A 25,491-nucleotide genomic window follows, 5' to 3' on the forward strand; every position below is an offset into this window, starting at 1 on the left:
GATGATAAGGATTGTGTGAGAGGTGGGGCTCTATATATGGATACGGCGTCCGTATCAGAGAGAAAGCACAGATCGAGCAAACGACCTAAAGAATGCAACCTAGGTGTTAAAGCTAAGGTGTTATCGTTCATGGACCAAGCCACCTGGGGAAGGTTGAAATCACTCAATACCACCAGCTGATGCATGTCCGATAACATTGAGAAGAATCAAGGAATCGGACTTAGGCGGAATATAAGAGCAAGTGGTATATAAATTTAACCTAGACAATGAGATTTTAACTGTGATAAATTCTAAGTCTCCAGTTTGAAGATTTATCACCTCGGAAACGAAATTAGAGTCCACTGAAATTAGGACTCCACCACCATTTCCGAGGGATCGGTCAAGCCTATATATTGTGTACCTACTGGGGAAAACTTCAGAATAAAGAATTTCTGGAGTTAGCCAGGTTTCGGTAAACACAATGACCTGGGATGCAAACGAGAAGCTTACCGAGAACAAATTAGAAAGTTTAGAGCGTAAGCCTCTTGTGTTCTGGTACGAAAGAATAATGGATGATGTTAGTTTTTTAGGTTGGGAGGAGCGTTTACTTGTGGAAGCTTTACTCCTAAAGGGCGACTTTTTTTCTTTTTTTTAGTTTTAAGCTGATGTTCTTGAACGAAAATATGTTGCGGCCAGAAATTGGTCGGACAGATATCGTCAAAAGCCATCGGAGGAAAACGGATCTTGAAAGATGCCACGTTCCTAGCGTAGGAATACTTACACTTAGTGATATTTTCCACCCTAATATCGACTTTAAGTTTTGCTTGAATGTAAGCTAAGATGTCCGATTCGGACGTATCAGGGAAAAGCCGGGAAACAAAAATGACTTTCTCTAGAGGAATACCAATCAATGGCGTTGGCGGGGCGGGTGGTTTACCCACGCTACCAGTGGGTGCCGGTAAACCGGACCCTAAGTTCCTCTGGTGAGTCAAGGGTAAATTCTTTTGGGCTTGTAGAACATTTGGCACGTGAGGGTCCAATGCGACTACCTCGGACTGCTCATCGGACAAATGCCTACGCACCTTAGCAACATTTTCGGGATCCGAAATATGGGCTGTTACCGGTGTCGTCACGATTGGAGTGGTAGACTGCAGCGGTGACAATGAAGGACACTGTTGAACAGGAGACGGAGGGAGAAGGGAGTTATTTGCATTACTGGCGGTAACCGTCGGCGGCAAACGAGACGTTTTTTTGCGCTTAGGAGACTCATTCAACAGTTGTAAATTGTTGAACTGAAAGTCCAGCGCAGAAAACAGGTCGTTAGCTTTTCGAAAAGCAACCAATACCTAACCGAACCCATTTTTAGTCTGCCGCATAAAAGATCTAATTTCCTTCGGAGCCTCAAGACATCTGTAAAAACCGTAGTGTAAGCCAGAGTCCGAACGACCCAAAGCATCCGGAATGGTGGCTGACTTAAACCCTGCAGACTTGGAGTGCGCAATGTTATTACACAGCCAACAGTGGACGCTTACTTGGTCAACCGACACAATTTTATTGCATTTTTTAATGCAACATATAATATCAGACATTTCGGCAAATAATTAGTAAAATGTAAGCCACTCTGGCAGAAAAATACTATAGGGAAGAAGAAAGGGAGTTTGAGAGAAACAGTTAGGGGCAAGAGAGTAAGCAAGAGAGTGTTAGCGAGAGAGAGGCGTTATAAGAGAGTACAAGTTGTATAAGAGAGGGAGAGAGTGTGTTTTCGAGAGCTACAAGCCGGTGGGAGATATGGAAAAGAGATCTACAGATGTTGTGTTGGAGAGGTAAGCGGTGAAAGTTCCGTTACTAATAGCACAAAGTAAAGTAAAAAAAAATGTTCGAATACAGACCACAGTTGTTGATATTTGTTTGCAATAAATGCTTTATGCAAATAGATAACAATAAATGCACTGCACGACGCGGAATCGAAAGACGGTTTTTTCAAGTAGATAAACGTTTGCAAAAAAGTAGCAAAAACGAGGTGACTCGGGAATAAATTCAAATATTAAATCGCTCGAGAAGACGCAAAAGCCAAAAACACAACCGTTTGCTTTGAAAGAGAAGTGAAGTGTGAACATGTAAATAAAAAATAATAAAGATAAAAAAGCTATATTGTCTAAATTCCATGATGATCCAATACAAGGTTGTCATACAGGCATTACAAAAACCGTGGCCAAGGTCCAGAGACACTATTACTGAAAAAATATGTCTAAAGACATAAAAGACTACATAAAGAAATGTCATGAATGCCAAAACTCTAAAACGACTAAACACACTAAGACCCCATTAGCCATAACCGAAACTCCGCAAAGAGAAAGAACTACCAAAATCTAATAATGGAAATAAATACGCAGTAACACTCATCTAAGATTTAACTAAAGTTGCATTCGGCCACGTCCAATCATACTAAAACTGTGGCGTCTATAATATTATCATGAATGCCTTCGTTTGACTTTGTATAACTTATTTCTGTTAATATAGATAGATGTTAAATTGATGTTATAGATTTACCAAAGATTTTTTAAATCGGAACATTATTTCGCTATTTATGAAGAAATTAAGGTTATAAGGCCTCACATGGGCAGTGACGTCACTATCAGTTACTAGTAGTTCGTTTTCGCTGGTTCTGGCACAGATTTATGGACTATTAAGCTGTCACATTAGTGATAAAAACATGGTTTCCCCCACCCCGAGACCCATTATCCGTCTCCTGTGATAAGGATTCCCCATCACCCTTTTAGTCAGTATGGATTCTGGCACAGAAATCATAAACCCATAAATTATAATTTTTAAAATCAGTGCACGTGTTCAAAGACGTAATAAAATGTGACGATTGTGTCATGATTAGTTTTCCGACCCCCCCTATCTGTAATTTGGGAATATTGAAATGTATTCCTGACCCTAATTAGAGGGAATGGGAACGTCTTAAGGGGTTGAATTTTCTCAAAACACACTGTCAATTTCTATATACATATGTAGGCCTCCGTCTACGTCTGTGCGTGTGTATGATTGAGTGGGAACCCCAGATGTGTGTGAAAAGGGTCGGATACTTATCACGATATGGAGAACCGATAAACGTTCATGGACGCACCATAATAAATTGTCAATTGCATAGTCAAGTATAAGTCAATGTTTCAAGTTTTTTATTAAAATTTCAGATTTTTTAGATTTCAATACTTTAAACAAAGGGACACAGACTAAATAGTTTGCATTGCAGTCGCCGTTTCTTAACGCTTGCATATTTCACCGTAATAAATATGGCAATACATATGCATACAGTTATTAGGTAAGCATGGACCAACTCAATTAACTGAAGGAGGAAAGGGATTCAAGGAGTGTAACGTTGCAGTAATTGTTTTCTGAGAACATGTTTCTTAGACATTTCTATTCATATTTCAAAGTGTTTGAGATATCTGACTTTCAATATAGTTGAAAAACTGAATTGGATTGTTGGGAGGTCTAGGAGTATAACATATCTGTGTGCCCTTTAAGTATAAAAAGGAGAGCAGTCAAATTGTTCACCAAAATCACCATGAGAGTAGTATCTGTGGATTTCGTCGATTCAATTCAGGCTTTAAAATGGTTGACGGACATTGAAATCGGTGACCAAGATTCCGATGTGGTGGTCATCGAAGACTCGGAGCTAAACTATGTAATGTCTCTAGACGAGGGAGATATCATAGACAGAAATCTGAGGGAAGTATTTGCACACTACTCGTCATCTTTTCAAACGATTCCAAAAGTGTTGGAATCACTCAAATGGGAAGATTTCCCATTTGGAGAAGAAACGATGGATGTTCTTGGAAATGAGTTTTTGTTTTTTTTTTGATTGCAATTCAATTCCAAGAGAAAGATAGGGGGTGGGCATTAATCAAAATAATGCGCCTAGAAATGAATGTGAACCAATATACACCTTTATCAGGCTCATCGTATATCCCGCTACCAAAATACTTAGCTTCGAAGAAAGCTATTATTAATGTATGTAATGAAAATTATGCATACTGTTTCAAATGGGCCTTGATATCGGCTTTAATAAATGTTAAAAACCCGCAAAGATGTATTTCCTATAACGTTGATATATCCAATGAAAAAATATACTTGAACAATGGATTAATATTGGATTTCACCAATCTAAATTTCCCTATGGAAATACAATGTGTGAAACATTTTTTGAAGAATAATCTCTACATGAGCATAAACATCTTTGGGTATAATGAAGATACCAAACAAATAACTGGGCCGCTGTTTCTATCGGAGATTGAGAAACCATGTCACGTTAACATACTGTTTTTGGAAGATGGCGGAAATGGACATTATATGTTCATTAAAAAAATTTCAAGGTATGTATCATATGTATATATATATATATATATATATATATATATATTTATATATTTATTTAAAAATAAACATACTAAATAAAAATGAATTGTTTTATAGATTATTAACAAGGCAAAACGGGTCTCAGAACAGATCACAATGGCAGTGTAATGTTTGCTTAAATTTCTCTGGATCTGAAGATGCTGCTCTAAGACATAAAACTGTTTGTACCGGAAAAGTCTCCAGGCTGCCGGAATTACACAAGCGAACTCTGGAGTTTATATGCGGTATTGCAGCTTGAGGTTCCGTTCGTCGTGTACGCCGACTTTGAATGTGTACTGGAGCCCATAAATAATGAAGTAAGCTCGAAATTATTTAATAACAACTCTCATATGCCTATAGCTTATGCCTATTATATTAAGTGTGCCTTTGATTCTAAGCTAGATAAATTTGTAATAAAAACAGGTAGTAATGCAGGATCAAATTTTGTAGACTCTCGTGTACAAGATTTATCAAAACTGAATGATGAGTACTTGTATAAAGTTAAACCAATCATAATGACTCCTGAAGATGAGTTTGAGTTTCAGGATTCATTAAATTGTCATATATGTAAAAAAATATTATTAAATGAAGAATTAGGGATCATTGCCATTTAACAGGTTTATTTAGGGGTGCAGCACATTCTACATGTAACTTGGGGTATAGACTATGTAAATTTATACCAGTGTTTTTCCATACTTTTTCTAAGTATGATTGTCATTTATTTATTGAAGGCTTGGCTAAAATTCCTGGTAGTGTTGCTGCAATCGCAGTAAATAAAGAACAATATATTTTGGTGTCCAAAACCGTAAAAACTTTAAATGGAAAAAATTTTGAAATTAGATTTCTTGACACATTCAGATTTATGCCATCAAGTTTAGATACCCTTGCTTCTAATTTAATTGATGATCAGTTAAATACAATAAAACATTTTTTAAAAATGAAATAGAATTCAGGCTAATGCGTAAAAAGGGTATTTTTCCATATAAATATTTAGATTCAGCTAGTCGACTTGAGGAAACTTCCCTACCATCAAGAGCAGCATTCTACAGTAACTTGACAGAAAAGGAATGCTCTCAAGATGATTATGAACACGCACCTAATGTTTGGTCACAATTTTCTTGTTCAAGTCTAAAGGATTACCTAGAGTTGTATTTCAAAACTGATGTTTTCCTATTGACTGATATATTTGAAAATTTGACTATACCAGGTCTATTTTAGGCAGCCATGTTAAAGACCACAAATATTCAACTTGAGTTATTAGTAGATATCGATATGTATAGATTTATTCAAAATAGCATTCGAGGGGGCTTAGTACAATGTTGCCATAGATATACAAAGGCAAATAACAAATACTTAACAGATTTTGATCCAACAAAGGAATCATCATTTTTAATGTATTTGGATGCAAACAATTTATATGGTTGGGCAATGTCACAACCTCTTCCATATAAAGGCTTTGAATGGTTGTCCCCTAATGACTTAAAAAATTTTGATATACGAGTACATAACATATCTATTGATAGTGAGTATGGATATTTTTTGGAAGTAGACCTAATTTACCCCTATCGCCTTCTTGATACACATAATGATCTTCCGTTTTGTCCGTCAAACAGTCTAAAGAGCATCTAAAGAGGATAAAGTTAAAAAATTAATAGCTGACCTCGGGAACAAAACAAATTATGTAATCCATTATAGAAATTTGCAGCAATGCATACAAAATGGGTTAATATTAAATAAAAATTCATAGAGGGGTTCGATTTTTGCAAAAACCTTGGCTAAAGACTTATGTTGACTTAAATACTTTACATAGACAGAAATGCCAAGAATAAATTTGAAAAAGATTTTTTTAAATTAACGAACAACTCGGGAAAACTATGGAAAATCCTGAAAAACGTGTAAAGGTTAAATACATTGGAGTCTACAGATGTTCACAAAATCGGTCGGAAAAAACAATGTGCTAACAATGTAATTTCAAAATTCAATTTTCATAGTGCAACTAAAATAAATGACGAGTTCTATGCCATCCAAATGAAAAAACTTTCTGCGATATTTGATAAGCCAATGTATTTGGGTTTTGCTGTATTGGACTTATCAAAGTGGAAAATGTATGATTTTCATTACCAATACATAAAACCCAAATTTCAAGAAAATTTAATTTTAAATTACATGGATACAGACTCATTTATGTATACTATAAAAACTGATGATTTTTATAAGGATATTCGTGGTGATATTGAATCAAAATTTGAAACATCCGATTATTCAGATAGAAGAATCGATTTATATAATTTTAAAAAAGTTTAGAAAAAGTGGTTAGGATATTTTAAAGATGAGTTGAATGGAAAACCAATGAGTGAATTTATAGGTCTATGCTCCAAAGTTTATAGTTATAAAATAGATGAAGCTGAAAACTCTGTTAATAAATCAAAAGGTGTTCCAGAAATTTAACTATGGATCATTATAAAAATGTATTACTCACTGGAACTCCACTATATGGTAGTAGGACAATGTTTAGATCAAGGGCACACAAAATATCAACAAATAGGGTATATAAGAATGTGCTTTGTGCTAATGATAGTAAAAGAAAACGAAAACATAATAAAACAGAGTTTGCAATGTTAAATCACAATGATCATGGTACACCATCAATAAAACATAAAAGGTTAATGGAAAAGGACATTGTGGATAGTATTAATTTCTTAGAACTTGAAAATATATTCTATATATTCTATCAAGAATTATTTTATAAGTCAATTCAATTGAAAATGTTTTATTTTGATCGAGATTGTGGTAAATATAAGTAAAACAAAAATAAATTGTAAAAAACATATAATATTTTATTAAAATTGTTAGTATACACATTATAAAATTGTATATTTATACATATGTAAATATATTTATTAAATTTATTTATATGTTATAATAAGAAAAAACAAAATTAATAATAATAAAACAAAAATAAAACTTGAATATTACATTGTCTTTTAATTTGGTATTTGTACTATAAAATTTCATCTTTATTTACCCAGCTGGCTTCGTCCATTGGAAAACCAAGCTTTTTTACCAAAACTTTATCACCTCTTCGCTTTAAAATTTTCTCAACTAGAAATGTGTTCGGAAATTCAGTCTTTTTCAGTTTTTCTTTATAAAACCCACTCTGAATCGGATTACCTTTATAATCTTCAAGTAAGTATGTTTTGGGATTGTATTTTTGACTCTTCTAATTTTAAAGATTTCTGTAGTATTATTCAGTGTATACCCATTTTCAAACACATGTTTATACTTGCTGATACGAACGTGATCGCCATTTTGTAGTTTACTCTCAACATATATCTTTATGCGATTATATGAGTCTTGTAATATTTGTTTTTCATTAGTTGTGTTGACACTGATTGGGCTCATTTGTATGGTTCTATTTACCCTATTATTATATTCAAATATCAAATTTTTGTAAATATCTATCCACTTATATTTCCCATTGAAACTAAACTCAAACTCTTTGAGTGTTTTATTGAAACGCTCGACAATTGATGCCTTAAGAGTGCTGAACGTCGAATTTCGACGTTTCATTAATTGTTTAAATTTTGTATTAAAAAACTCTTTTCCATCATCTGTTTGTAAATTTTTTCGTGTTCCATGACCTAATTTTAAGATTTTCTCCATTGTTTGGGAATCATCACTGGCATTTTTTGATTGTAGAGCTTCACCCCAAGCAAATTTAGAAAACGTATCAATTACATTTAATAAGTATCGATAACCCCTGTTAGATGTTGAATAACCCCCCATTTCCTTCATAATGACTCGTCTTCGATGAAAATGTTTGAAAGACGGTCCGTGCAACTCGTTTAAAATTGCTCGATTAATCATATTCTTCGAATAGGTGTAAAGGCTACACCTCCTATTTCAATTGTTGTCTTTTTTGGTATCGCTGTCAGTTTTGTTGCATACTTAAAAATATAGTCCTCAATAACTTTTATCTTTTCAAGAACTTTCTCAAATATTTGATCAGTACTATCTTCTCTCTTGTTATAGACCTCTATTTTATTTTCATGATTTGAAATTTTTGCAAGTCGATGATTAATACTTTGACTTACAAGTTTTCTTAGGTCTTCCCCTCCTTGTAGATTTCCGAAACTATCAAAATAATGTATGTCATTTTTATTTTTGTTATTTGCGGCCCAATGTGTACCACTTGATTGTGAATCATCTAGGTTTACTATACCACAATTTTAATTGCACTTATAATGTCCAATGGCTTTTTTTTTAATGTTTTAGTAGCAGCGTTAATAACAGTCGACAGATTCGTAATCTTTACTTTTTTCCTCGTCGTCTTACCTTTAAATTTCTTTTTTGTTTTTAATATTCCTATTCCAAATTTTTTCTTTGCTTTCATAATGTTGGTCTCCAAATATGCTGTTGCTTTTGTCAATTAATATAAAGTCTGCAATGTGACGTTCATGTAAATCCTTTTTATGGGAATATGCTATATCGTGTTCTTCACAAGCCTCATCCAGTTTATTTATCCCACCACCTCGTTTACAATTGAAAACACTAATGAATCGATTATAAAAACGCTTCCCCAATTATATTGATGTTTAATCATAAAAGATTTCTCATCGAATGAGGTACATAAGCTTTAAGAATGCGTTTAAAAAGTCAAAAACAAAAATTTATCGTTAGAAATATCAACGATGAAAACGAGAAAAAACAACCCCCACGACATAGTTCTCTCTTACCTAATACAATAAGAGCTCTTTTTGTTAGATCTTCAAATTGTGGTAAAACCAACATTATGCTCAGTTTGATAGGGAGTCCAAACGGATTAAAATTCGAAAATATTTACGTGTTTTCTAAGAGTTTATATCAACATAAATATGAGTACTTGGAAAAATTAATAAAACCTATTAAAGGAATGGGATGTCATACTTTCTCTCATATCGATGGTGTATTAGACCCCAGTGAAGCAAAAAATAATTCTATTATGATATTTGATGATGTAGCTTTTGAAAAAAAAGAGAACATAAGATCTTAATTTTGTATGGGTCGTCATAAGAATATTGATTCCTTTTATTTATGTCAAACATATACCCATATACCTAAACCTTAAATATGCGACATATATATAGACATTATAGTAATACAGATATGGAGTACGACGCATTCGTGGAAATTTGTAAGAAATGTTGGGAGGATAAATTTGGATTCTTGCTTATAAGTAAAGATAACGATATGCATAATGGAAGAAATATATAAAAGCTTTTGATCAATTTATTTTGATTTAAAAAAGTTATTAGATTTGGTATAAAATTAGATTAAAAACAAGAGGAAACGCTATAGTCGAGTGCCGCGACTATAAGATACCCGTTACTGTTTTACACAATTTTAAAATATTCATTTTGCTAGGAGTAATTTACAAGGCGCCACCTATTGTCAGGCCTTATAACCTAAATTTCTTTATAAATAGAGCAATAATATTCCGATTTCAAAATTCGTTAACATATCGATAGATATTAACAAAAATAAGTTATACAAAGTCAAACGAAGGCATTCATAATAATATTATAGACGCCACACTTTTCCGCAGTTTGTGGGCATTAAATACATCTCTTAAATAATTATTCTTAAGCACAATTTTGCAGCTCTTATAGTTTCCGAGATTCTTGTATTTTCGGGTTTTCGGGTTTGGTGGGCGTTAGAGTGGTTGCGGATTGATCGGAAAAAAACAATTTGCATTGGGAGCATCATAAAAGAGTGTGAGTGGGCGTGGAAGGATGCTGTAGTAAACTTGCGCTGCGTAGGGACCTCAAGAATCTTCATGGTTAATCTCAACTTTCTATCTCTTATAGTTCCTGAGATCTTAGCGTTCATACGGAAAGACGGTCAGACGGACTTCGCTATTGATCCTGATCAAGAATATATATACTTTATAGGGTCGGAAACACTTCCTTCTACCTGTTACATACTTTTCAATACATACTTAACAACAGATTTCATTATGTCTAGATCAGTGACATTGTCCTTGAATGGAAATAGTTCTCTTATAAATACAAACTATTTTCCACCAATTGAATTAAATGGATGTTTTGAGTGTGCATTAATTGATTTTAATATGTACAATTGATGAAACAAATGATGAAATTCGAATTACTATCCAAAATCAATACTTGTATGTGCTCCCTCATAAAAGTTACCTCAACTTTAAAAAAATTATTAGACAAGATACAACAGTCGGTCCTACAACTGATAATGTTAGAACTTTTTTTAAAAATAATTGTATGGCTTACTTCTTGGATGAAATCAAGTACGAAATAAATGGATGCGAGATTGATAGAACTCGATTTGTCGGTATGACAACTACAGATAAAAATTTGTTAAATTCTGGATGGAGTGGTGGAGATGATTTTTCAACTAGAGCATACTTAAACTTTTCTGTCCCGTTAAAAAATTTATTGTGGTTTGCTGAAGATTATAAAAAGGTTTTGTTGAATTGTAAACATGAACTTGTGCTAATGCTAACTAAAAAACTAGATGATGTCTTTAAAAAAAAGAGATTGGAACAAACATTTTAATTAGAAATGACCAATATAAGTTGTAAAATTCCTTATGTGACACCTAGTGACATTGCAAAAATTAAGGTGTATGATATTATTAAAAGTGGTGTAAACCTACCTATTGCATTTCGTAGTTGGGACTCCGATGTTAACCCAAAATTAGGACACGGAACAAACTTAAACTTTCAGCAAATCGGGAGAGACCTAGGTTTGCAAAAATCGGATTTACACTGAACGGAAAACTTGTCACACATAAATTATCAAACTTGAAGGTTCATTTAAATTCTGACTCATACCCATATGATAATTTAAATGTCGGCTTCAATAAGAATCAGTTTGCTTACCAATCGTGAGTCACAACCATTTTTAACACCATCGGAATTTAAAATGAAAGCTCCAATTGTCGTAATTGATCTATCATATCAAAATGAAACAGTAAAATCTGGTCCTATTGATGTGAGAATTTCAAATGAACTGAAAACACCGAGTGACGAAAATACCCAAGCTTATTGCCAACTCATACACGATCGATTAGTCGAATATAATCTATTAAACGAATTAGTACAACGAGTTGTTTGATATTGTTAAAAAATGATTAAAGATATTATATCAATTGATATTCAAGGTTTCTTTGACAATAACAATAAATTTATTCTTGAAGAAATTTCAACTACTATTGAAAAAGAACCAAACTTGAATAATAGTTTTATTATAGAACCACCATATGATTTCACTTTATTAAATACAAAACCTCAAACCACTGCAAGCTGGTTAACAAAAAATCATCATAAAATTTGTTGGAACGATAGAGGCGAAAGTTTTGCGCAAACGCGACGATATCTTAAGGCAATAATTATTGGAAAACAAATTATCTGTAAGGGAATGGAAAAGAAACGTTTTCTCCAATCATTTTTTGGAAACCACCAATTGATTAATGTCGAGGATATACATTGTCCGTCATTAAACCGGTTAAGAGGATACAGATTTCCCTATTGTAAAAATCATTTCAAAAGTGGTGTTTGTGCTTTAAACAATGCATACAACATTCTACATTTTTTTAAAAGTAGTTCCAAATAAATGAAACATATCTATTTGCATTCACTTCATTTTGAAATTTTTTTCGCGATTCCCGTTGCTTAACGGGCTACCCACCTCCCGCCCAACCGTCCGAGGGGCGCTGCTGTCTATCGTACGGCTCGGAACACGGGGATAGTACCGAGTGGAAAATTAAATAAATAAATAAATTAAATATGTGCTAAGTGGTTTAGTAAAACAATTTTTACGTTAGTAGGAGAAGTATTGGATGTAAAGTGGTATTGTAACTCGAACATTTTAACCATAAATGGTTCATGAAGGGCAAAGTTCGAGCTGCAATGTCCCAAGGATAAGGGAATATAGTTTCTAGTGGGCCTAGCGTGCACATTGATGTTTAAGCGACCTATTAGGTCTTGGCTATCAATGTCCCCACTAATAACATTGTTAATAAAAACAACGCCTGTTAATAAAAACAACGCCAAGCATTGTCCTACGGTTAGCAATGGTCGGTAAGTTTATTAGTAATAGTCTGCTTTTATAGGAGGGAAGATGTAAGTTTGCATCCCAATTTTGGCCACGAAGAGCAAATAAGAGAAAGCTTTATTGGATTGATTCTATACGGTCTTGGTGGACCGCTTACCAGACGCAAGATCCATACTCTAAGATCGGACGAACGAGATAGACAAATAAAGTTTTGGTTTCGTAAGGGTCATTAAAATATTTTGACCATCTTTTTTATAAAACCTAACACACTTCTGGCTTTGTTAACCATGGAAAATATAGGACACCTAAGTCGTCTACTAGCTTAATTCTATCTAGGATTACACCACAAAGTGTATAAGTGGATATTAACGGCTTAGAGCGACTGAAGGTCATTATTTTACACTTAGAGCCGTTAAGATTTAGTAAGTTTGCAGAGCACCAAAATTAAAAGTTGTTAAGGTCAGATTGTAGTTTTCTCTGGTAGCACGCATCTTTATATTGAACACAAAGTTTCACATCATCTGCGTACATTAATATAAAAGAATTTGTAAAAGCGCTTGGAAGGTCATTTATGAATAATGTTTAAAATAGAGGACCTAAATGGCTTCCCTGAGGGACACCGGATGAAGCATAAATCGGACCAGACAAGATATCTTTAAATAAAACACGTTGCGTTCTACCAGTCAGATAACTTTCAACCCACCTAAGAAGATCGCATGGGAATCCGATTAAGTCAAGTTTATGAACTAAAAGTGAGTGATTTACAGAGTCAAATGCTTTACTATAGTCAGACATCTGTCTGAAGACTTTTTCGGAACCCAGTGATGGCATAAGAGGTAAATTCAAGTAAGTTTGTTGTTGTAGACCGTCGAGTCATAAAACCATGTTGATATGGAGATATTACTGATCTACACTGGTGTTGCAAATGGCACAATGGCACAATAATTTTCTCAAAGAGTTTAGGAATTGCTAATAATTTAGAGATACCTCTATAATTACCAGCATCCGAAGTTTTCCTTTTCTTGTGTAAAGGAATGATGACAGATTCCTTCCAAATAGGGAAACGTAGTCGTTTCAAGCGAGAGGTTAAACAGTTTGAGAAGAGGATTACAAATGGAAGACGCGCAGTACCTAAGCACATAGCCGGGAACGCCGTCGTGGCCCGGAGAGTAGGTCGGCTTAATATTCTGAAGATCCTTAAGATCCTTCGACTGCGGAACACCGTAGACATAAGGCTGCCTAGCGGTTGTCGAAGGTGAATATGTGGTTTGAAAAAACTTGGCGAACATATCGGCTATTGCCTGATCAGTTCTCGCCGTTGAGTTTTCAAACGTTAGTGCTGATTATAAAACTGTTCCGGATCCTGGGTAAATTGGGTCCTACAACGAGCTAAATAATTTGTATAACACGGTAAAATTTGACTGAGCAATGAAGTATTGAGAGTAACTAAGCGAAGTTTTAGTTTTTAAGTATTTGTTCTGAAGCCTGAACTTTATATTTTTTATGGTGCTTAAGCCCTTGGTATACCACCTCCCGCCCAACCGTCCGAGGGGCGCTGCTGTCTATCGTACGGCTCGGAACACGGGGATAGTACCGAGTGGAAAATTAAATAAATAAATAAATTAAATATGTGCTAAGTGGTTTAGTAAAACAATTTTTACGTTAGTAGGAGAAGTATTGGATGTAAAGTGGTATTGTAACTCGAACATTTTAACCATAAATGGTTCATGAAGGGCAAAGTTCGAGCTGCAATGTCCCAAGGATAAGGGAATATAGTTTCTAGTGGGCCTAGCGTGCACATTGATGTTTAAGCGACCTATTAGGTCTTGGCTATCAATGTCCCCACTAATAAGATTGTTAATAAAAACAACGCCTGTTAATAAAAACAACGCCAAGCATTGTCCTACGGTTAGCAATGGTCGGTAAGTTTATTAGTAATAGTCTGCTTTTATAGGAGGGAAGATGTAAGTTTGCATCCCAATTTTGGCCACGAAGAGCAAATAAGAGAAAGCTTTATTGGATTGATTCTATACGGTCTTGGTGGACCGCTTACCAGACGCAAGATCCATACTCTAAGATCGGACGAACGAGATAGACAAATAAAGTTTTGGTTTCGTAAGGGTCATTAAAATATTTTGACCATCTTTTTATAAAACCTAACACACTTCTGGCTTTGTTAACCATGGAAAATATAGGACACCTAAGTCGTCTACTAGCTTAATTCTATCTAGGGTTACACCACAAAGTGTATAAGTGGATATTAACGGCTTAGAGCGACTGAAGGTCATTATTTTACACTTAGAGCCGTTAAGATTTAGTAAGTTTGCAGAGCACCAAAATTAAAAGTTGTTAAGGTCAGATTGTAGTTTTCTCTGGTAGCACGCATCTTTATATTGAACACAAAGTTTCACATCATCTGCGTACATTAATATAAAAGAATTTGTAAAAGCGCTTGGAAGGTCATTTATGAATAATGTTTAAAATAGAGGACCTAAATGGCTTCCCTGAGGGACACCGGATGAAGCATAAATCGGACCAGACAAGATATCTTTAAATAAAACACGTTGCGTTCTACCAGTCAGATAACTTTCAACCCACCTAAGAAGATCGCATGGGAATCCGATTAAGTCAAGTTTATGAACTAAAAGTGAGTGATTTACAGAGTCAAATGCTTTACTATAGTCAGACATCTGTCTGAAGACTTTTTCGGAACCCAGTGATGGCATAAGAGGTAAATTCAAGTAAGTTTGTTGTTGTAGACCGTCGAGTCATAAAACCATGTTGATATGGAGATATTACTGATCTACACTGGTGTTGCAAATGGCACAATGGCACAATAATTTTCTCAAAGAGTTTAGGAATTGCTAATAATTTAGAGATACCTCTATAATTACCAGCATCCGAAGTTTTCCTTTTCTTGTGTAAAGGAATGATGACAGATTCCTTCCAAATAGGGGAAACGTAGTCGTTTCAAGCGAGAGGTTAAACAGTTTGAGAAGAGGATTACAAATGGAAGACGCGCAGTACCTAAGCACATAGCCGGGAACGCCGTCGTGGCCCGGAGAGTAGGTCGGCTTAATATTCTGAAGATCCTTAAGATCCTTCGACTGCGGAACACCGTAGACATAAGGCTGCCTAGCGGTTGTCGAAGGTGAATATGTGGTTTGAAAAAACTTGGCGAACATATCGGCTATTGCCTGATCAGTTCTCGCCGTTGAGTTTTCAAACGTTAGTGCTGATTATAAAACTGTTCCGGATCCTGGGTAAATTGGGTCCTACAACGAGCTAAATAATTTGTATAACACGGTAAAATTTGACTGAGCAATGAAGTATTGAGAGTAACTAAGCGAAGTTTTAGTTTTTAAGTATTTGTTCTGAAGCCTGAACTTTATATTTTTTATGGTGCTTAAGCCCTTGGTATACCAAGGAGGGTTGTCCCTGGGCGGGTACCTCATCGGAACACATATATCAAAAATTAGGTTTAGTGCATGGTAGAATATGTTGAAAGCTGAAGTCATATCATTGCATGCGTAGAGATCGGACCAGTCAAAATCAGAGATAAGAATATTAAGTTTAAGAAAGTCAGACATGCTAAAACATCGAACCTTTTTGACAGCCCTAGTAGGCTCAGTCCAGCATCGATCGCCAGCTCCAGAGTGGGATGATAAAGATCTTCAGGGCGTGTAAGATAGATATAAATACGGAGTCCGAATCTGAGATAAAGCATAGATCGGGTAACCGACCCAAAGAGTTTTTAACATGGTTAATTTGTTCCAGGGTCATGAGATGATGTGAGAAGGTGTTAATGGAAATTGGCTCTGTAGGAGCCGGGAGCCTTGAAGCAGACAAACAATCTAACGATTTCCTACCATCATGTCCAGAAAATTCGGATGTCGAATTTTTCGTACTCACCGGAGTGATGGCCATAGGCGTTCCAAACTGCTGCGGCGACACTGATCTAAAGGTAAGAAGTGGGAGGGAGAAGAGAACTAGTGATCTGCGATGCACAAGAGTTTGATTTTTTACGATTTGGAGACTCATTTAACAATTGGACATTATTAAATTGGGTGTCCAGCGCCGTGAGCAAATCGCTGGCTTTAAGAAAAGCGCCGAGCACCTCACGAAAACCATTTTTTGTCTGCCGCATAAAAGATCTCATTTCCCTTTGAGTCGGGCCAAAACGTCCGATACGGTGGCACTGAAATTGGCACATTTGGCATGAACCACATTATCACAAAGCCAACACAAAACGCTCGGCTGGTTAGTTGTAATTATTTAGTTACAAGATTTTAAATAGCAGACAATTTCTGACATAATGACATATAATATATTTTCAAGCTCTATTTAATCGAAAAAAGCCGACTGTGCGAGAACAGAAAAAAAGAATAAAAACAAGATACGTTTTAGATATGCACACTATAAGAAGTGAGAGGGAGCGGAGGAATATATTGAAATCAAGATAAGGTATAGAAACTAATGTTTTTCTCCCACGAAGTCCACTCGGTGAGTATCTTCCTTCTAGGTGATTCCCTCGCAGCCGTCTCCGTAAAGGATGCCGGAATATGAGTGAGCTTGTGCTCTTTATTCAGCTTCTTGAATGGAACTGACTCCAGGGAATATTCCACGCAAATATGCTGTGTTTGCCGTCTGTGCACGAGCTTCCGGCCCATTGCTTGGTCGGCAGTTTGGCCGCCGCGACAATGTTAACGTAACTATGATCAACGACTCTGGTCTTGCTGACCACAGTTAACTACTCCCCCCTCTAAGTCAAGGCCGCCCTCGGCTGTTCGTAGTCACTTCTTCACTTCTTCTAACTGGATCGCAGATCTTTTTGCCCCAGTAAGCCAGTAAGCATATTGCTTCTGCAATAATTACTGCGAGATGCGTCTGGTGGTCGACGATTTCTTCTCTGAACTCCTTGATGAACTCCAAATTTCTTTCACTCAAGCGGTGAAGATACGGGAGGCTGAGGACATCCTGGTTGGCGGTGATGTTCAACAGAGGGAAGCTGGCTGCCCCTGGAGCTCTCTTCTGAGTGTTAGCATGATTGCTGAAAAGGGTGTCGTTTATCGTAGCTTGTTTTTCAAAGGTGACGAGATGTGTGCCATGTATCCAGACTTCCGCCCCACTGTCCACTCGGACTTTGGCTGCTCGGTCGTTGATAATTACGATCCCTTCGTCCACATATGTTATTGGTTGAAGATCGCTGTCTTGTATTCGGCAGTGCGATACCCCACCTGCATGCAGTTCTTTCGCACATGAACTCTCTGTTGCCAAACGGCAGAACGTAGCTCCTGGTGATACGGAGCAGTTCTTAATAGCGTGAATTTCTCCATTGCATTCCGCGATGACGTTATCTTTTATCTGCAAAATCGTGTCACCATGGGCGACCGGGAAAATTGTTATTTTCTTACAGGCTAGTTTAATTTTAGGAAATTTTATAATGAAATGTAATATGTTAGCGGACTGCAGAATCTTTACGGACGAGACAGACAAAAGATCCCCAATGGGTGTGTTGGTGGGTTCCTCTAGCCAAACTCATTTTAAGTCTTCGTGATCTAAAATATTCGGACTAACAACATTAATTTTAGCAAGGGTTATTATTATTGCAAGTATCAAATTCTGTAATTCTGTCATTAACATACTGTTTCTAGCAAGTAGTGTCTCATATAAATGTCCAGTATCTATCTGTGAGTTTTTGGCTGATCTCAAAATTAAATTGACGGTAGAGGTTAGTTGATTAATTTGGTTTTGAATTTTAGTATTGATTTGAATTTGTCTATTGCTCGACTCAACTAACTTCATTTCAGCGAATCTGATTTTTTCTAAGTCACCGGCATCCGGTGTCCCTGCTACGACCTTTAGCACTGATCCTAAAAAGTTCAAACTCCTAGCTACTCTGTGATGAACGCCCAACGACTCTAACAAATCTTGGAGGTGAGCGGTATCCACGCTTAGAAGCTTCTTCATGCGGAAACATGTCGATCATGCTGCTCGTCTCCTCTATCACGCGCGCATATTCTGAGAGGTTCGCTGTGTGTGTGACGAATGCGAACTCTTCCCATACTAGGACTTCACCATTAACGATGGGAATGTACTTGGCCTGCGAATAATCAGTAATGCGAGCCGACGCCAAGGATATGAATAGACAAAGTATTGGTCCGAACCTTTGGGATTAAACGTTAGCTATTTTTTTGCTCATAAAGAGGTTTCCACCACCACCGAAATAAACTTAAAACAAACTATGCCAATGGCTATGAAACTTATAGTTATGTTAGTAATGAATTATGCCAAGTGGCTTACAAGTGTGATAAAAAAGGTGTAATAAAAAATGAATTAAAAAAGTAAAGGACATTGTTTGATTTTATCATCTAAGATTGTCCTTGTGGTCCATCCTCCCCTTAATGAGGACCGTGGTCCCCAGGTCTGTTTCTACAGCTCTTTCCTCACATAAGGGTGTGAGTTTATTCCCTAGCCTTCTGTTGGATTTTACCAATACTTTTTCACCAACGTCGAAGACCCTATTCTGACGAGACGCATTTTCCCTATTTCTGAGCTTTTCTTGTGGGTTTTTTATTCTATCTTGTACTTCATACTGCGGATTGTCCGTTTGAGTCTGAAACACATCAGCTGGCCGATGACCGAATGAATAGACTTGTTATAACTGGCAGTGGTCAGTAAAATAAGCTCAACAGTGTCGCTGATTCCTTTGTCAATTTTAAGGCAACTGCCGAGTTCTGCCAGAGTGCTGTGAAAGCGTTCCACCTGGCCGTTCGATACACTGTGTAAGGGTGGTGCATTTGCGATATTAACTCCAAAGTGGTTAGTCAACATGGCTGAGATTGTATGTGAATTCAATGACGGTTCATTGTCACAATAGATCGTATTGGCCTTTGGGAAATAATTCATTAACTGTAACAGTGCAGGCTTGAGGTCTTCAATCGTTCTAGAGGGGATAGGCTGCACGACTGCGAACTTTGAGAACTTATCGATGCATGTTAGGAAGTATTTTCTGTCCGTTGAGAACATATCAATATGTAACATCTCCCCTGCACAGGGAGGGATCGGTGACTCGCCGATTTCCTGTTTCTTAGGATGCCTATCATATTTGGCCTCGCGCTGGTTTTGCAGTTTTGAACGGTTTCATTGGCTAGTTTGGCCATTTTGGGAAAATAGTACTCGGAGAGTACTTGTTTGACGTTTTCCTGTGCCGATCTGTGTGCCCTATTATGTTCGGCAGTCACGATTTCGCGCCTCTCCGTGGCTGCGAAATTATCCGTTACACGGTTTTTACAGTGCCAGAATTTGGTGGCTGGGAATTGCCGGACCAAATCATCCTGTATCATCGCTAGCGTGTGCAGATCGCAATGAATGACGCCTTTAGCAACAATAATGTCTGCGAGCTCATCCAGTAATGCCTCTTTGTAGGAAAAGTTGACCGCGTGTCGTCTCTTGTTTCCGAAGAGTAGGAAGCTGCGCTTTAACGGAAAGCATGCCTCTTCTAGAGTAATCTGATTTGATTCCGATACTGCAAAGGTTAATGGCTGGTGATCGGTAAAGATATTTATATCTTTAACGGCATATAAGTAGGGCCGTAGCTTGGCCAAAGCCCATACAATGGCCAATAACTCCCACTTATTGGTGGTATAATTGATTTCTCTATCTCTTAATGTTCTCGAAATCATTGTTATGGGGCGTCCTTCTTGAGATAGGACTGCGCCGATACCATAGGCCGAGGCGTCCGTCGTTAGATCGAACGCCTTTTTGTAATCTGGGTATCTCAGCATCACGTCTTCGGATGCCAAGATGTTTCGCAATTTCTGAAAGGTTTGTTGCTGTGTTTCAGAGAATTGTACCGAAATGTTTCGTGACTAACTAACATTTCCGTTTTCGCCCTTTAAGATGTCTGAGATGGGTCTTGTGATTGCTGCGAAGTCCTTTATGAAACATCTATAATCTGACTTTAAACACGGATTTTGGTTCCGGGAAGTCTTGAATGGCTTTGACCTTCTCTGGGTCGGTTGTTGCACCGCTACTGGTGACTATGAATCCCAGAAAATGTACGCTTTTTTTAAAGAAGCGCAATTTTTCTACTGACACCCTCATGTTGGCTTCATAAAGACTTTTTAGTACCCAATCTACATGTGTGACGCGGGATTCTTCGCTTTCTGAAAAAATATTCACATCATCCACGTATACGTAACAAAATTTGCCGATTTGTTCGCGCAAAAAAAAAATGTCATCAATCGTCCTCTGAAATATGCTGGCTGCATTTTTCAGGCGTTTACCGAAAAGGAAGTTTTTTCCCGATCACGTTCCGCAAGCATGATCTGGTGGTAGCACGATTTAAGGTCCAGTGTCGTGAAATATCTGGCCTTGCCCAAATTCCCCAATATCATAGAGATATTTGGAATGGGGTATTTGTCAGACACCGTTCTTTCATTAAGTTTGCGAAAGTCGATTACTAGTCGCATGTTCTTGTTACCTGCTTCATCAGTGCCCTTCTTGTCTACTATCCATATTGGATTGTTGTATGGAGACACTGATTATGCCATTGTTTAAAAGATTTTGAATTTCTTTATTCACAAAATCAGCCGCCCCCACAATTTGGCATAAATGGGCTCTTCATTCTCTGTTATATGGCAGAGCCTCGTTAGGGTCCTTTTTTCTGTTCTTTAACATTTTCATGAAGGTGTCTCTAATGAAAGAGAGTGCACTAGAGCAATCTACGTTAGTAGTGCAGGTGTGGAAGGAAAGTTTTTCGACTTCCGTACCCCATTTGAGAATCCCAGTTTCTAAGCAAAGCGATGCTCCGGCCTGTTTTAACAGGTCGAAACCGATTACCGTCGAACGATGCTAAGTCCGGTAGAACAAAGAATGTGGCCGTAATGTTAAAAATTGAGACGAAGCATTTCTCCGCTATGTGAGATGTGCCATGGATTGATTGGATGCTGAAAGGGGCTTCTACTGGACGGACGCCTTTTAGCCCCTTGAAAGGCTTAATACAGCTTTTAGAGGCGCCCGTGTCTACAAGGAATTTTTTAACGTTCCCCGCTACTCTCCGTCTGAGGTAGGGTAGCAGGGAGTTTGATCTAAAAAATGTATTGCATCTGAATCGTATTCCTCAATAGAATCTTCGATTTTCGATGCTGCACTGGAGGCTACGATGGCATAATTTTTTCCTGCCTGTTCCTGAGTCATGTGGTTAACCCTTTGGTTCTTTTGTATGTTCGTTCGGTCAGACGTAGCTGTCATCCTATTCTGGTAAGCTGGTGCTGGGGGTAACATCCTAGAACAGGATGGGTCAACATCCATAGGTTCCTGTTGGGGCCTCTTATTGCATGGTTCGGAATGAACCTGCGCCTTGTGTTGCCTACTAAAGTGCGGGTTTTTGTTGGTGCCAAATTGTTGGCCTGGCTGAGAGGGGATCTTTGCCTGCTGACGTTCTGGCGTCTTGTGAGCTGGCCTACGATCCTTATCCTCTTGACTTCTTGCAAACGTTGTTGCGAAGATGTACCTCTCATTATTGGATTCAACTTCTTGTGCCAAGGCGAGAGCCGTCGGCATGACTTTGGGCTTTGCTGAGAAGAGCACATCTGTAAGGCTGCGTTTGAGCCCGGAGATGAACACTCGCAAAGCATCCTCACGGAATTTGTCGCACAATACTTTGGCCATAGCTGCGTCGTAAGACATGTTGACCTTGTTTGTTAATAAGGTGATCTTCTTCTCGACCTCATCATAGTATTGTAACAAGGTTAGGCCACCCTGTCTTAGGGTGCCCAACTCTTGCTCAATGACATGCATCGGTCGCTTGTCACTGTACGTGAAGTCCAAGCGACTTCTAATCGCGTCGAAGTTCAGCACAGTGCCAAACGAAGATAGCACGGCATCAGCGGGACCCCTAACCTTACTCCTAATGATTATGACCGCTTGGTAGTGTCGGGAGCTGCCGCTACTCGCCCGGCCAACTCCTCAATTCGTTGCCTAAGTGCTTGCTCTGTGAGCTGGTTTTGGACGGCCTGTTCTGCAAGGGCCGGAGCTGTTCGGGATCCATGTTTGTAGGGGGGAGCTGGGGAGCTGCAACTTACGGGTGAAATTTTACCTTGTTCGTCACTCTCAGACCCCGAGACACTTGAGTATTGTCTATTCTCCCTATATTGGAGGAACGGGGAGCTCATGTGAAGGTATAAAGAGTTTTACCAATAAAGAATCCCAAATCGCTGAAAGAAAAATTCATATATTTGCCTTATTTATTATCTCTTTTATGCCCGCCCACGGGCAGCTGAATTTAACTGCACGGAATTTTGCGCGCGTATGCAAAAGCGCTGCACAAACAAAACAAAGTCGGAGGGCCTTGGGATCGTATTTCCTTCGAATAAGCGGAGCAATAAAAACAAAACAATGTCTGCAGGGCGACAATGTATGCACCGTTGCATAAATTTTTACATTAACTACACAGTGAGAAAAAAGAGTCACTGAAGTATTAGGCGAAATATCGATGCGCCGTTACACGGAACAAAATTATAGGGCAAGAATAAATTTCACTACTCGCTATAGCTAATGTGTTTATTTTGTATTTCTTTGTTAACTAAATCTTGTTAATTAAAAACAGATCTTGCAGGGAAAATTATGTGCAATATTGTTGTATTTTTAAGTTTTTATACCCGTTACTCGTAGAGTAAAAGGGTATTCTAGATTCGTTGAAAAGTATCTAACAGATAGAAGGAAGCGTTTGCGACCCTATAAAGTATATATATTCTTGATCAGGAACAATAGCGAAGTCGATTGAGCCATGTCCGTCTGTCCGTCCGTATAAACGCTGAGATCTCAGGAACTATAACAGATACAAAGTTGAGAATAACCATGAAGATTCTTGAAGTCCTGGGACAGCGCAAGTTTATTACAGCATCCTGCCACGCCCACTCTATCGCCCACAAATCGCAAAAACTAAAATTCCTGAAATCTCAGGAACTATTGGAGCTAGAAAGTTAAATTCAGATAGTATAATCTTTAGATGCCAGCGCATCTTATAGTGGTACTACTATCCGGCCACACCCACCCATATGCCCACAAGGCTCAAAAGACGTTTTTTTTTTCTTGAAAAGCTGATATCTCGGTAACTATAAAAGATAGAAAGTTCGGATTAAGCATGTAGGTTTTTATGATGCTCCCAATGCGAAATGCTTTTTTCCGATCAAGCCACTCCCACATTAACGCCCACAAAACCCGAAAAACCTAAAATGCAAAAATCTCGGAAACTAAAAGATCTACAAAATTTTGCTTAGGAACACGTATTTAAAAGATGCGTCTCCAACTTGCCACGAAGTTGCATCCGGCCACTTTAACGCCCAAAAACCGCGAAAACTGTGGCGTCTATAATAGTTTTATGAATGCCTTCGTTTGACCTTGTGTAACTTATTTCTGTTAATATCTATCGATTTACCAAAGATTTTTCAAATCGGAACATTATTTCGCTATTTATATTATACGTCCTCTGACAATAGGTGGCGCATTGTGAATTTCTACTAGCAAAATAATATTTTAAAATTTTGTAAAACAGTAACGGGTATCTTATAGTCGCGGCACTCGACTATAGCGCTTCCTCTTGTTAATATTGGGGTTGTTGGGTAAATTTTCTCCACCGGACACAATAAAAAATAAACCAACTGTGGCCATCAATTTAAATACTCAGATTTTTCGAAAGCCCACTACACACTTTATTTATTTGTATCTTTTTATCTTGGTCCACTTTATTGTTAGAGGGACAGAATTTGATGCTTGTTGTTTGGCTGAAGGGCCCACTTACATTTTTTGTAAATGGTGTGTGTTGATTTTTCTTTGGCTGCGTTTTTCCCACGCCGCCGTCACTTTTGCTTAATATGTCCACGTCCGGCAGGGTAACTAAATACCACTAGTTGAGCGCCAATTAATGTTTTTCTCCCACGAAGTCCACTCGGTGAGTATCTTCCTTCTAGGTGATTCCCTGGCAGCCGTCTCCGTAAAGGATGCCGGCTGGTTGCTCCTATCCACTGTAGATTATGATGGAATGGTGACTGCCCTTCTTCGCCTGCTGGCCTAGAGACTCAGTCAGGCTTGGAATAATAAAATGGCTAACGGCAGTTGCCGGAGCTATTCTGTGAATGAGCTTGCGCTCTTTATTCAGCTTCTTGAATGGAACTGACTCCAGGGAATATTCTTAAGGCTAACATAAGCTCACAGCGTCCACGCAAATATGCTGTGTTTGCCGTCTGCGCACCAGCGTCCGGCCCATTGCTTGGTCGGCAGTTTGGCCGGCGCGACATTGTTAACGTAACTATGGTTAACGACTCTGGTCTTGCTGACCACAGTTAACTTAGATAAACACACGAGAGAGGCGCGAGCGGGAGAGGAACCGTTTATCGCGAAAGACGAGAAATAGGAGAATGTGAAAATAATTTAAGTAAATTGAGAGTTTAAACAAAAGAAACAATAGCTACACAGTTTAGTACACTGCGCGGAAGGCAAACGGCTGAAGGTTTTATTAATACAAAGAAATTCGTATCGGTTTAAGCGTATATTCATAAATAATCAACAAAGTTAACGAGAGTAGAAAAACACGTCCGTTCGCTTCGGAAGAGAATATGAATGAGACCCCTTGTGACAAGACCTGTTTCACAAAAAAAATATTTCGATAAATAATGAAATTTCTTGAAGAAATTGATAATTTTTTTCTACAATTCAATGGGAAGATATTTGAAAATCATTTCCAATACCTTCTTAAAACCAAAATTATGTTCATGAATCAAGGTGCACAAGATCTAAAAACAATGAAATATGGTGAACACTTTACATTCTGTAACACCGATTCGAGGTTGGAAACATGCGCATGCTTCTTTTATAAAAAAAAAGAAAAATAATTTCATTGTATCAATAATTAATAAATAAACGTATTATTTGAAATGAAAAAAAAAATTGTTTTCTTACTTTTTATGAATAAGGGAAGGGAAATACATATATATAGACTCAGTTGCACACGTACACATATACACTCATCTATTATGAT

At 37.5% G+C, this 25,491-nt stretch overlaps 1 pseudogene; it reads left to right on the top strand.

Annotated features, from left to right (window-relative positions):
• LOC121530105 overlaps positions 1 to 25,491 on the top strand; it is a 164,417-nt pseudogene that overhangs the window by 67,535 nt on the left and 71,391 nt on the right.

This window comes from Drosophila eugracilis, unplaced genomic scaffold, assembly GCF_018153835.1.
Source record: "Drosophila eugracilis isolate 14026-0451.02 unplaced genomic scaffold, ASM1815383v1 contig_2174, whole genome shotgun sequence".
NCBI lineage: Eukaryota > Metazoa > Arthropoda > Insecta > Diptera > Drosophilidae > Drosophila > Drosophila eugracilis.